We start from the raw sequence: 9,731 nt of genomic DNA on the forward strand, positions 1-9,731 counted from the left end.
ACTGCAATTAAAGTCTACGTTTCTGTGAGCTCAGTTAGAAGGCAGGCATGAATTCTGCAAGGGTTGGGCCGGGGACGGTTGCCTACCTCTCTGCCCTCCTGCCTTGGGACTGGGTAGTGTTGTCTTAGCCGAGATGAAGTTTTCTTCTGCAACTGCACTAACAGTGATGTAGACATTTGTATAATCATTCTTGCTTGTGCGTGTTCATGTATAACCAATTGCATTCATTCCACTATTTAGCTGTATACCTATGTGAATAAAAGGCCCTTAAAGAGCCAATCATAGTCTGAGTCCAAGTGTGTATTATTGTCTCCCTGAGTCCAAGAACTTTTGGTCTGTGTAATCAAGTGGTTCTAGGGTCAGTACACGCGACAGAAAAGCAAAACATAATGGCACTGTGAGCAGGGTCTTTCTGCTGATATTGATGCCAAAGAACTCAACAAATTTGGAGCTTGGACTCAGAAAATCAATTTCCTTTTAGTGTTTAGGAAGAAGGTGGGTGTGGTTTAAGGTATGGACGATAGGGACGTGAAACATTCATTGACACCAGGAGTTCCCCATTTAGGAAAAAAGGAAGCTCCGCAAGCGGAGACTGTCCTGAAGTGATGATCCATGGGTGGACAAAGTCCATATGACAAATTGGCAGACTTGGGCGAGTGGCGCAGGTTTGAGTGAGACCTGGGATATGAGTTTAGGAGAGAAGAGTCCGGCCGAGGTGGCGGGGTGCCTGCAACAGCTACCTGTGGAAAAGGAGTGTTCCACTTTAAGTAGACAAGGGTGGATTTTATTGCATGCATTCAGAAGGATGTATTAACAGAATGTGGAATTGCGGGCGAGTGTCCTAAGACTGGAAAAGGAGCTGGCTGCCGAGAAACATATTGCGTTAATGCGTATAAGGCAGATCAATATCAAGCAGTAGCCGAGTGAGCTACTGTAAGCGTCGCCCAATACAAATATCGAAAGAGAAGAGGGAGGGTAAAAACCCACCAGGTAGCAACAGTGATTGCCTCTGCAGGGGTTGATTGGGACCCTGACCAATGGGAGGGAGATGTGCTCGACAGTATCAGTTCAGAGAGTTGGTCAGAGAGGGAAGTGCTGTCCAAACCAGAACCTGGCCGGAAAGAGTTGCATGTTAAACCAGTGATGCGTAGGCGAGCTGGGCCAAATCCGAATAATCCTGGAGGTTGTATAGTGGATTTGACAACCTTGGAGGATTAGGCTTAGGCTTTTTTTTAGGCTTTTTTTTATATAGCGCTACAAACCCTCAGGTATCCGAGCGCTGCTTATTATTACCCACGGTGTGTGGTGCTCATTTATCGACCTCGGAAGGATGAAAGGCTGAGTTTGGCCCCGCCGAGATTCGAACCTGCGTTAACAGGCTCTGCACGGGTGTCAAAGCGAGCGCTCTACTCGCTGTGCCACTTGACCGAAAGTTGGGAAATAAAGAATCGATTGAAACAGAGGGCTGGTGAGCCTATGTTAACCTTCATGGTCAAATTATTCGATGGAGGTGCAGCGGGTCTTTTTGAGGACGCGACGGATGCCTCAAGATTTCTGCAATTGTCACAGGAAACACATTCAGGAGGTATTGCAGGCAGGGACACCTCAATGACGGGAGAGAACCGCAAGTGTTTACAGTTAACTGCTCAAGGGTGTAATTTCAAGTATCCAATTACATCGGACTGGCCTAGCGAGGAGAAGAAATGGTACACATTGAGAGAGGCAATTCAGAGGCTTAGGGAGCATGCCATGAAAGAAGCCATCCATGTTGAGGATCCCGAACATATGGGGTTAGTAGCGTTATCAGTCTCAGCCCGAAATACAATCATTCGAACTGCTCCTCCTGCATACAAAAATGTCATTATGAGACTGCTGGTGGAGATGACTGGTAAAATACCAGATGAGGTGGTGGATGCTATCAGACAGTTGGCAGATCTAGGAGAATGGGACAAGACAGGAGAGAGAGAGACAGAGAGAGAGACAGAGAGAGAGAGAGACAGAGAGAGAGACAGAGAGAGAGACAGAGAGAGAGAGACAGAGAGACAGAGAGAGAGATCACAGTGATAGCACAAACCCCTGGAAATAGGTTTGATAGTCGAGATTCTCGTGTGTTGTGGAAATATATGTTTTTGGCACTACTAGAAAATGGAGTGCCACGAGAAGATATTGATGAAATCGAAACCCGAGAAATGTATCAGCTATATAAAAAGAGGGCTCGAAGGAAAAGAGCAGTACAAACAAGTGAAAAGGCAGGTCCCTTCTGTGCCGCCTGAGAATGCGGATGACCACCATACCAGCTGACCTATGCTGATTTACGGAAAGTTGTGAGCGCGATGTTGGAGACAGAGTCCAAATACGCGCATTCAGAATAAGAATAGGATTGTGGTCAAATCCCGGTAGCGGCTGCCCGAATTATGGTAGACAGACGGCCCCATGCGAATGTGAAGTTATTCTGGCAATCGGGAAATACCCCAAAGGTTTGCGCCTTGATTGATACCGGGGCAGGGCCTCATTGATTCATGGGAATCCGCTAAGATTTAATGGCAGGCATTTCACCATTACTGGATTGGGAGGGAAAGAGACCCCCGCAGTCCAAACCAGAGCTCATCTGAAAATTGGTAATCTGAAAATGAATACATACCAAGTGTTGCTTGTTCCCATACTTGAATACATTATTGGCTTTGATGTTCTGGAGGGTTTGACATTAGGATTGGGAGGTAAAACCTAACCTATCAGTTCGGGGTGAGAGCATTGACGTGTACCTCCGTGATTTTGCAAAATTGAAAATGCCCATTTGCAGGTTCCCTTAGCCACAAAACCGGTATCTATGAAACCATATATTCATTGGGGGCAGAAGGAGATTCCAGGCACCATTAAGGGGTATGTTGAAGCAGGTGTGGTACGACCTGTAACCACGGTTGGAACAATCCGGTCTGGCTGGTCAAGAAGCCGGACGGAAGCTATAGGATGATTGTGGATTATCGAGAGTTGAATAAGTACACTTCTTCATTAATACCTGCAGTTCCAGATGCTGTTAACTTGATTGAAAAAGTGCAGAAGTTGGAAGGAACTGGGTACACAGTGATAGATTTTGCAAATGCATTTTTCACCGTACCGATTGCAGAAGAATGTCAAGAGCAGTTTGCGTTTTCTTGGAATGGGAGGCAGTATACGTTTCAACGTTTGCCAATGGGACACATGCATAGTCCAATAATCTGTCACCGGCTGGTGGCAGAACATTTGGATAGAATTCTGTGCTAACCTGATGAGCAGATTTCGGACTATAACAATGACATTTTAAAACAGGGAAAGGATCAGCAGAGTGTGCGGACGCACCTACGCCTTGTTATTGAGGGCTTGAGAAAGGAAGGACGGGAAATTATTGAGACAAAAACCCAGGGTCCAGTGGAGACCGTGATTTTCCTGGGAATCCAGTGGCACAATGGCAACGGGAAATGATGCCAAAGTATAAACAAAATCTCTGAGTTTTCTACATCTATGAAGAAGAAACAAGCTAAACAGTTCATGGGTTGTTTGGGTTTTGAAGACCGCATACACCACATTTGCAGCAGATTCTTGTGCCCCTCTACAAAGTGACCCAAAAGAAATCGCTTCGAGTGGGAAGGGGAGCAAGAGAAAGCATTTCAGTAAAAGATACTATACAGAGAGTGCTTGATGTATGGCCATTGAGTGCAGGGGAAGTGGAATTAAAAGCGTCTGTACAGGAAAACTATGCCAATTGGAGTTTGTAGCAGAAACGGGACCGAAAGCGCGTTCCTTTGGGGTTTTTGAGTCGTAAATTACCCGAAGCTGGTGACCGATGTACTCCCTTTGAAAAGCAGTTGTTGGCATGCTATTGGGCTCTTGTGGATACAGAGCAAATGACAGTGGGTCACGATGTATTGATCCGACAGGAAATTGCGATTATGCAATGGGTACTGAGCCCTCCTAAAACACATTGAATAAAACACATCAAATAGGACATGCTCAAGAGGCTAGCATTGTTAAATGGAAGTGGTACAATCAAGATCGTGCCAAAACGGGAAAAGGGTTCGATAGCAAGGTTACATGGGCAAGTGGCTGGTGTTCCGTTGGTTGATTTGGAACCTTTGGAGGGGGCCGAAGTCTGTGAATCTCCTGTAAAATGGGGAGTCCCGTATGGAGAGTTGACGAGTGAACAAACTAAACATGCATGGTTCACCGATGATTCAGCCAAATATGTGGGGACTGAGCGACACAGAAGGCCGTGGCGTGCAATCCCAAAATAAAGAAAATATAGACATCAGGAAAAGGGAAGAGTAGTCAATTTGCAGAATTATATGCAGTTTACCAAGCATTAAAACAAGAAGCACCTGGCTGTTATATATATACTGGCTCATGGTCCGTTGCGAATTAACTTGCTGTTTGGCTGCCAACATGGCAGAAGAATAGATGGAAGATTCATGCAAAAGAATTATGGGGAAAGGAACTGTGGCAAGATATCGCCGACATGTTAATGCATAGCACCATAACTGTATATCATGTAGATGCACACTGTGCAATGGACTCATTCGAATGTTGGTTGAATTCTGTTGCAGAGGAACATGCCAAAATTTCAGCTATGCATGCAAGGTCTGAGGAAAATGATCTGGAAGGGATTGCTAAGTGGGCACACCAGAAAAGTGGGCATCCTGGAGAAAAGGCTATCATGTGGGCACAAGACAGGAATCAGCATTCCTTTAGAAGTGGTGAAAACAATTTTGCAATGTTCAGTGTATCAGCATCAGAAACAGATCTATTCCACATGTCATACATGGTACACTAAAATGAGGTACTTTACATGGACAACTTTGGAAGATCGATTATATCTGTCCAATGCCAATTAGCACAGGATGTCAAGTAGGTGTGTACGATTGTGGACACATTCTGGATATTTGATGGAGTTGCCGTGCAAGAGAGCTACGCAATTGAATACTATTAAATTGTTCGCTCAAGTGGCAGTGTATTATGGAATACCTTTATAGATTAAAAGTGACAATGGGTCACATTTTAAAGGAAAACTGATTCAAGACTTGTCAGGAAAAGGGTGCTGAATGGATCTTCCACGTCCCGCATCACCTGGAGGCTTCGGGATTGAGAGAATTAATGATTTGTTGAAAGAACAGTTGCAGAAAACTGGTGAAGGTAATCTGAAAGGGTGGCGTGAGCGTGTTTTGGATGCGGTGCAAGTATTGAGTAACAGACCAATTGCCAATGGGGAGACTCCATTAATGCGTATCTTAACGCCAGCCTTACAAATTAAGCCAAACTGCGCATTTGAGACATTGATGTACTGGGAAATGTCACTTGGGGCTCTAGCTCCTTATCGAGCCACGCCAGAGTCTGCAGGGGTGGATTTACATGCGAGGGAAGACATTAGACTGGAACTCAGAGGAATCAGTGTTATCGACACGGGAATTGGAGTGCAAATTCCCCATCAGAACATATAGGATTAATTGCTCATAGATCTGGATTAGCATCTGGAGGAATCCAGGTATTGGGAGGGATGGTTGAAGCTAAGTATCAAGGAGAAATAAAAGTGATCCTAATCAATAGTGGGGAGAACATGCTACCTACCTATCCATAAGGGCGATAGGGTGGCACAGTTAATTATTGTACCTGTAAAGTTGTCTATGGTAAAGAAGGGAGATAAGGATACGTGGGGATAAGGATTTTGGCTAATCAGACAGAATGGTTCCGTGAGCGAAAGTTTGGGTGGAGAAACCTAGTGGTCCACTGGTTCCGGAAGATGTAGTTGCAGCAGGGAGGACCAAGTTGTTCTTGTAATGGAACCAGGGAAGAGAAAATTGAGGCATGTTTCCGCTGACATGTTATTTACGTGAGTGATGTTCTTCACTGATCTTATTTTTTTCTTGAAATGTTCTTTTCCAGACCCTGTGTGTGGTTTTCGCGCGGAGTCCATTTGGGAGGGTCAGGGGACATGCGAGAAACTGTGGCAAGTGACTCCATGTTGCAGCTGAATTTAAATGGTCTGGATGACGACTGGCAGCTTTGATGTTACCACGCTGCCTGCTGCCAGTTCCACTGCGTGGTATTGTGGCTCCTAGCGGTAACATTGTGGACATGGGTGTGATGTTTTGCCCCCCTTCCACAACTCCCATGTCTTTGGTGTGGCATGGCTATGCTGCAATTGCGTAGCAACCTGAGACTGTACGGGCCTGTGTGCTCAACATCTCCCACTTCTGCTTGGCTGAGGTTCATGATACCGCACATTTGATTTCGAAGTGCCTCGTGGCTGTGCCTACGTCGGCCCCTGTGTTGCGGCACGTTTTCAGAGTACTGCATAATGATTCTCTCGTGGAGGATTCGGATGTCAGAGGCTCTTTTTCTGTTTATGAGTACTTCAGATTTTGCGCAGACAATGATCACAAATTGAGAACTATGACCCGTTTGTCACCTACAATATTGCTCCTGCTGATGTTTGTTACCTAATGAGTTGTGATCCGCAGCACATTGGCAAATGTCAACAATTGGACTGGACTAATGCTCGAAACAGTACTGGCTTTAAAAAGCGTGTATGTCCTCCATCTATGTCAGTTTGTACTGATTTGTCTAATGACATGTTCTTTAATTTGACTGTTTTAGTGGCCAGTCATATACGCCCTGTTAAGCTTCCTACAGGTTGGCCATTTTCCTGCAGTAACATTACCTACTCCTATATTCCCGCTAACATTTATGGTGGCCCTTGTGCCTTGACCACGCCTTAGCTTGATGTTTCCTTTGCAGTCTGCTATTCGTTGCTCTCCGCGTGCCGTTCATCATATTGGCCTGTCCCCCGACTGGTGATTCTAATGTGCGTTTGTTGTCTGAAGCTGAAGTGTTAGCACTTGCAATTTCCTTGTTGGAGATTCTGGTTTAGCTGCTGCGGGCTATAAATCCTTGATTAAGGTGGCTTGTGTGGTAGTGAAAGGACTTAATGAAACCTCTCAAGCTTTGACTGTGCTGCTGTTAGCCAACAGACATTTTAGAAAAGCTATTTTGCAAAACAGGAATGCTATCTATTTGTTTTTAAAGCACAATTTGGGTTGCAGTGCTGTTCAAGGGATGTGTTTTGATTTGGATGATCGTTCCCGTTCTATGGAGCAGCACATTGGCTATTTAAACAACTTAATTTCCCAAGTCACTCAAGATCAGGGTGGGAGCTGGCGGGATTAGGTGTTTTCGTGGATTCCAGGGGCATTGCGTTATATTTTAGTTGGGGTTTTTGCTGTGCTTATTGTTTCGTTTGTTGTTGTTGCATTCCGATTTTGATGGGTATTTTTCGTCTGTTTCAAAAAAAATCTTTTTGTTCATTGGGATATGGCAGTTGATTGTCCAAAGGGTGGAGTGTAATGCGTGTGCGAAAATGAGCTAAAACATGGTGCATGCCCATTTTGGACATTCACTTCCAAACCGCAGTGAAAGTCTACTTTTCTGTGAGCTCAGTTAGAAGGCAGACATGAATTCTGCAAAGGTTGCAACATATTATGAAACAGATGAGCTCACTATGAAGGATAGTTGTTGGATAGTTCGCTCAAGGTCGAGCCAAGAAGGGAGTTGGAAATGTGCAGGTGCATTGGTAAGGGGTGCTGGGAACGAGCGCACCAGAAACAAACTGGGTTTTTCCACTACTGACTGGATTTTTCCGCTCTTTGCTTCCTATGCTTGGTGTCTGTCCTTTGGCCATGGACGGATGGCAACCTAAGGAAAAAGGTGTGGGGGGCAGGGCAAAGACGGGTTTTCCCACCATAAGAAGAGCGGTATCCTGATGGTAGGGAGAGTTGGTACCCTTGGTGATGAAGTCTCGCTGAGAGGGAGGACGCTCCGCTCCAGACCCCGTTAGCATGTGTGATCTCTCTGCCTAATTGCCTTGTGACTGGGTAGTGTTGTCGTGGCTGAGATGACGTTTTCTTCTGCAACTGAACTAACAGTGATGTAGACATTTGTATAATCATTCTTGCATATGTTTATGCATAACCAATTGCATTTATTCAACTATTTAGCTGTATACCTATGTGAAAGTGAATAAAAGGACGGTAAAGAGCCAATCATAGTCTGATTTTGGGTCCAAGTGTGTATTATTGCCTCCCTCACTGCGAGAGTCAAACTAATAGGAAGGGGGTTTTCAAAGGTTTTCTGAAGCCACTTTCTGAATGAGACTGAAGCAACAAGAGGAAGAGACCACTTGGGCCATAGGCTCCAACCTGGATAATGAAAGTGTATTGACTTGGTAGAAGGATCAATAGAAAAAGCAACAACATGAATATTGGTGGAGGCTTGAGTCCAGTCAGAGGCTAACCTGGACAAATAACTGTTGCAGGACTCTTTGGAATCCCTGGTATCCTGGGACCAGGCCTCCGAAAGATTGAACTCTAGCTGGCATTGCACGGTAGCAGCGACTGTAAGGCAAAGAAAGCACCTAGGAGCAGTGCACAGTGGCAGCTGCCATAACAGACCATGGTGATATGCCTGGTAGGAACGAGTCAACAGGAGCCAACGAAATAGACCAGAGGTTTACTCGCATTTGGCTTGCTCACCACAAACTCCTTGAAAACCAGCAGCGCACTGGGGTCAAAAGGCTCTTTGTAAAAGTGAAACCCATTGCTGAGGGACTACATCAAAAAGGGACAAGCTGCCAATGAGGAGTCTGAGGCACCATCACTGTTTAGGAAAGCAACATCCGAACCACTGAGGCAAAAATAAAGTCCGAGGGAAAACAGCCTCCACATACACAATACAAAGCTTGAAGAACTTTAAAATTGACATGTCAAAAGTAAATTACTGTTCCGCAAATACAACCTATTGCTCCAAAGTGAGAGAAGGGATTGAGTTACGTGTGTAGCGGCGACAGCACTTTCAAACCTCTGCTTACGTGCTGAAAGAAATGACCAGTTTTCTACAACGGATGTACAGATTTCTCAACTATCTGTAAGCAAGGCTGAATGTACCAGCACTATAAAACCCCTTTCTATGTTTCTATGCAGCTCAGAGACATTTTTCTGAATGGAACACCAAGAAAAGGGCGTCAAATGTTCTGGACATTCTGTGACAGAGAAACATACAATTCTCTAGATCACCTCAAATTCTACTCCATGAAAAATAGCATTAAAAAAAATTTCATTTTAAAAGAATATTAAAACTATTTTCCAACATTTTGTAGAAAGAAGTCATATGGAATACATACCCAAAGATGTAACAAAGTGTTCATGCGCATTAAGAGTCTTCATGCATCGCTTGTTCTTGTAGTCCCAAACACGAAGAGTCTTGTCGTCGGCACAGCTCATAATGAATTTTCCACCGGGATGGAACATTATGCCTCGTACCCAGTTATCATGACCAACCTTGGAAACAAAAAACAGGGTGTCCTCTTTCAGATCAGACTATGGCACAATACAGCTACAAACCTATGACACCGAAGCTTTCACTACACCAAGGTTCAAATAAAGAAATACATTTTTTCAGATATCCAACAGAAGGCTAATTTTGTCTTTTTTCTTAGCCTTCATCTCACAGCACAGCTTTTGATTTCCTCTTTGAGGGTCTCTGCAGCTGCCGCTCTTTGGACCTGTGGCTCTGTCTGAGCAGATGGAGCTACTCTTTCCTTTGTGGCCATCTCATTAGAATCACAGATCAGTTAAAAAAAGCTGAACAAGTTCACACAGTTTTTTTTTGCATAGGGAGTGTTAAATTCCATGCCCCATCCATCCGAATAC

At 44.6% G+C, this 9,731-nt stretch overlaps 1 long non-coding RNA gene across 1 annotated transcript in view; it reads right to left on the bottom strand.

Moving 5' to 3' along the window:
* The window catches only part of LOC138488229 (uncharacterized), a 307,474-nt gene extending 298,038 nt beyond the window's left edge, over positions 1 to 9,436 (bottom strand). The window contains exon 1 of the long non-coding RNA XR_011274614.1: positions 9,203 to 9,436. This is a non-coding gene — a long non-coding RNA (uncharacterized lncRNA). The remainder of the gene's footprint in view (positions 1 to 9,202) is intronic.
* Between the last annotated feature and the right edge of the window lie 295 nt (positions 9,437 to 9,731).

The sequence above is a fragment of the Ambystoma mexicanum genome, chromosome 9 (assembly GCF_040938575.1).
Source record: "Ambystoma mexicanum isolate Mex_15411 chromosome 9, UKY_AmexF1_1, whole genome shotgun sequence".
In the NCBI taxonomy this organism is placed as follows: domain Eukaryota; kingdom Metazoa; phylum Chordata; class Amphibia; order Caudata; family Ambystomatidae; genus Ambystoma; species Ambystoma mexicanum.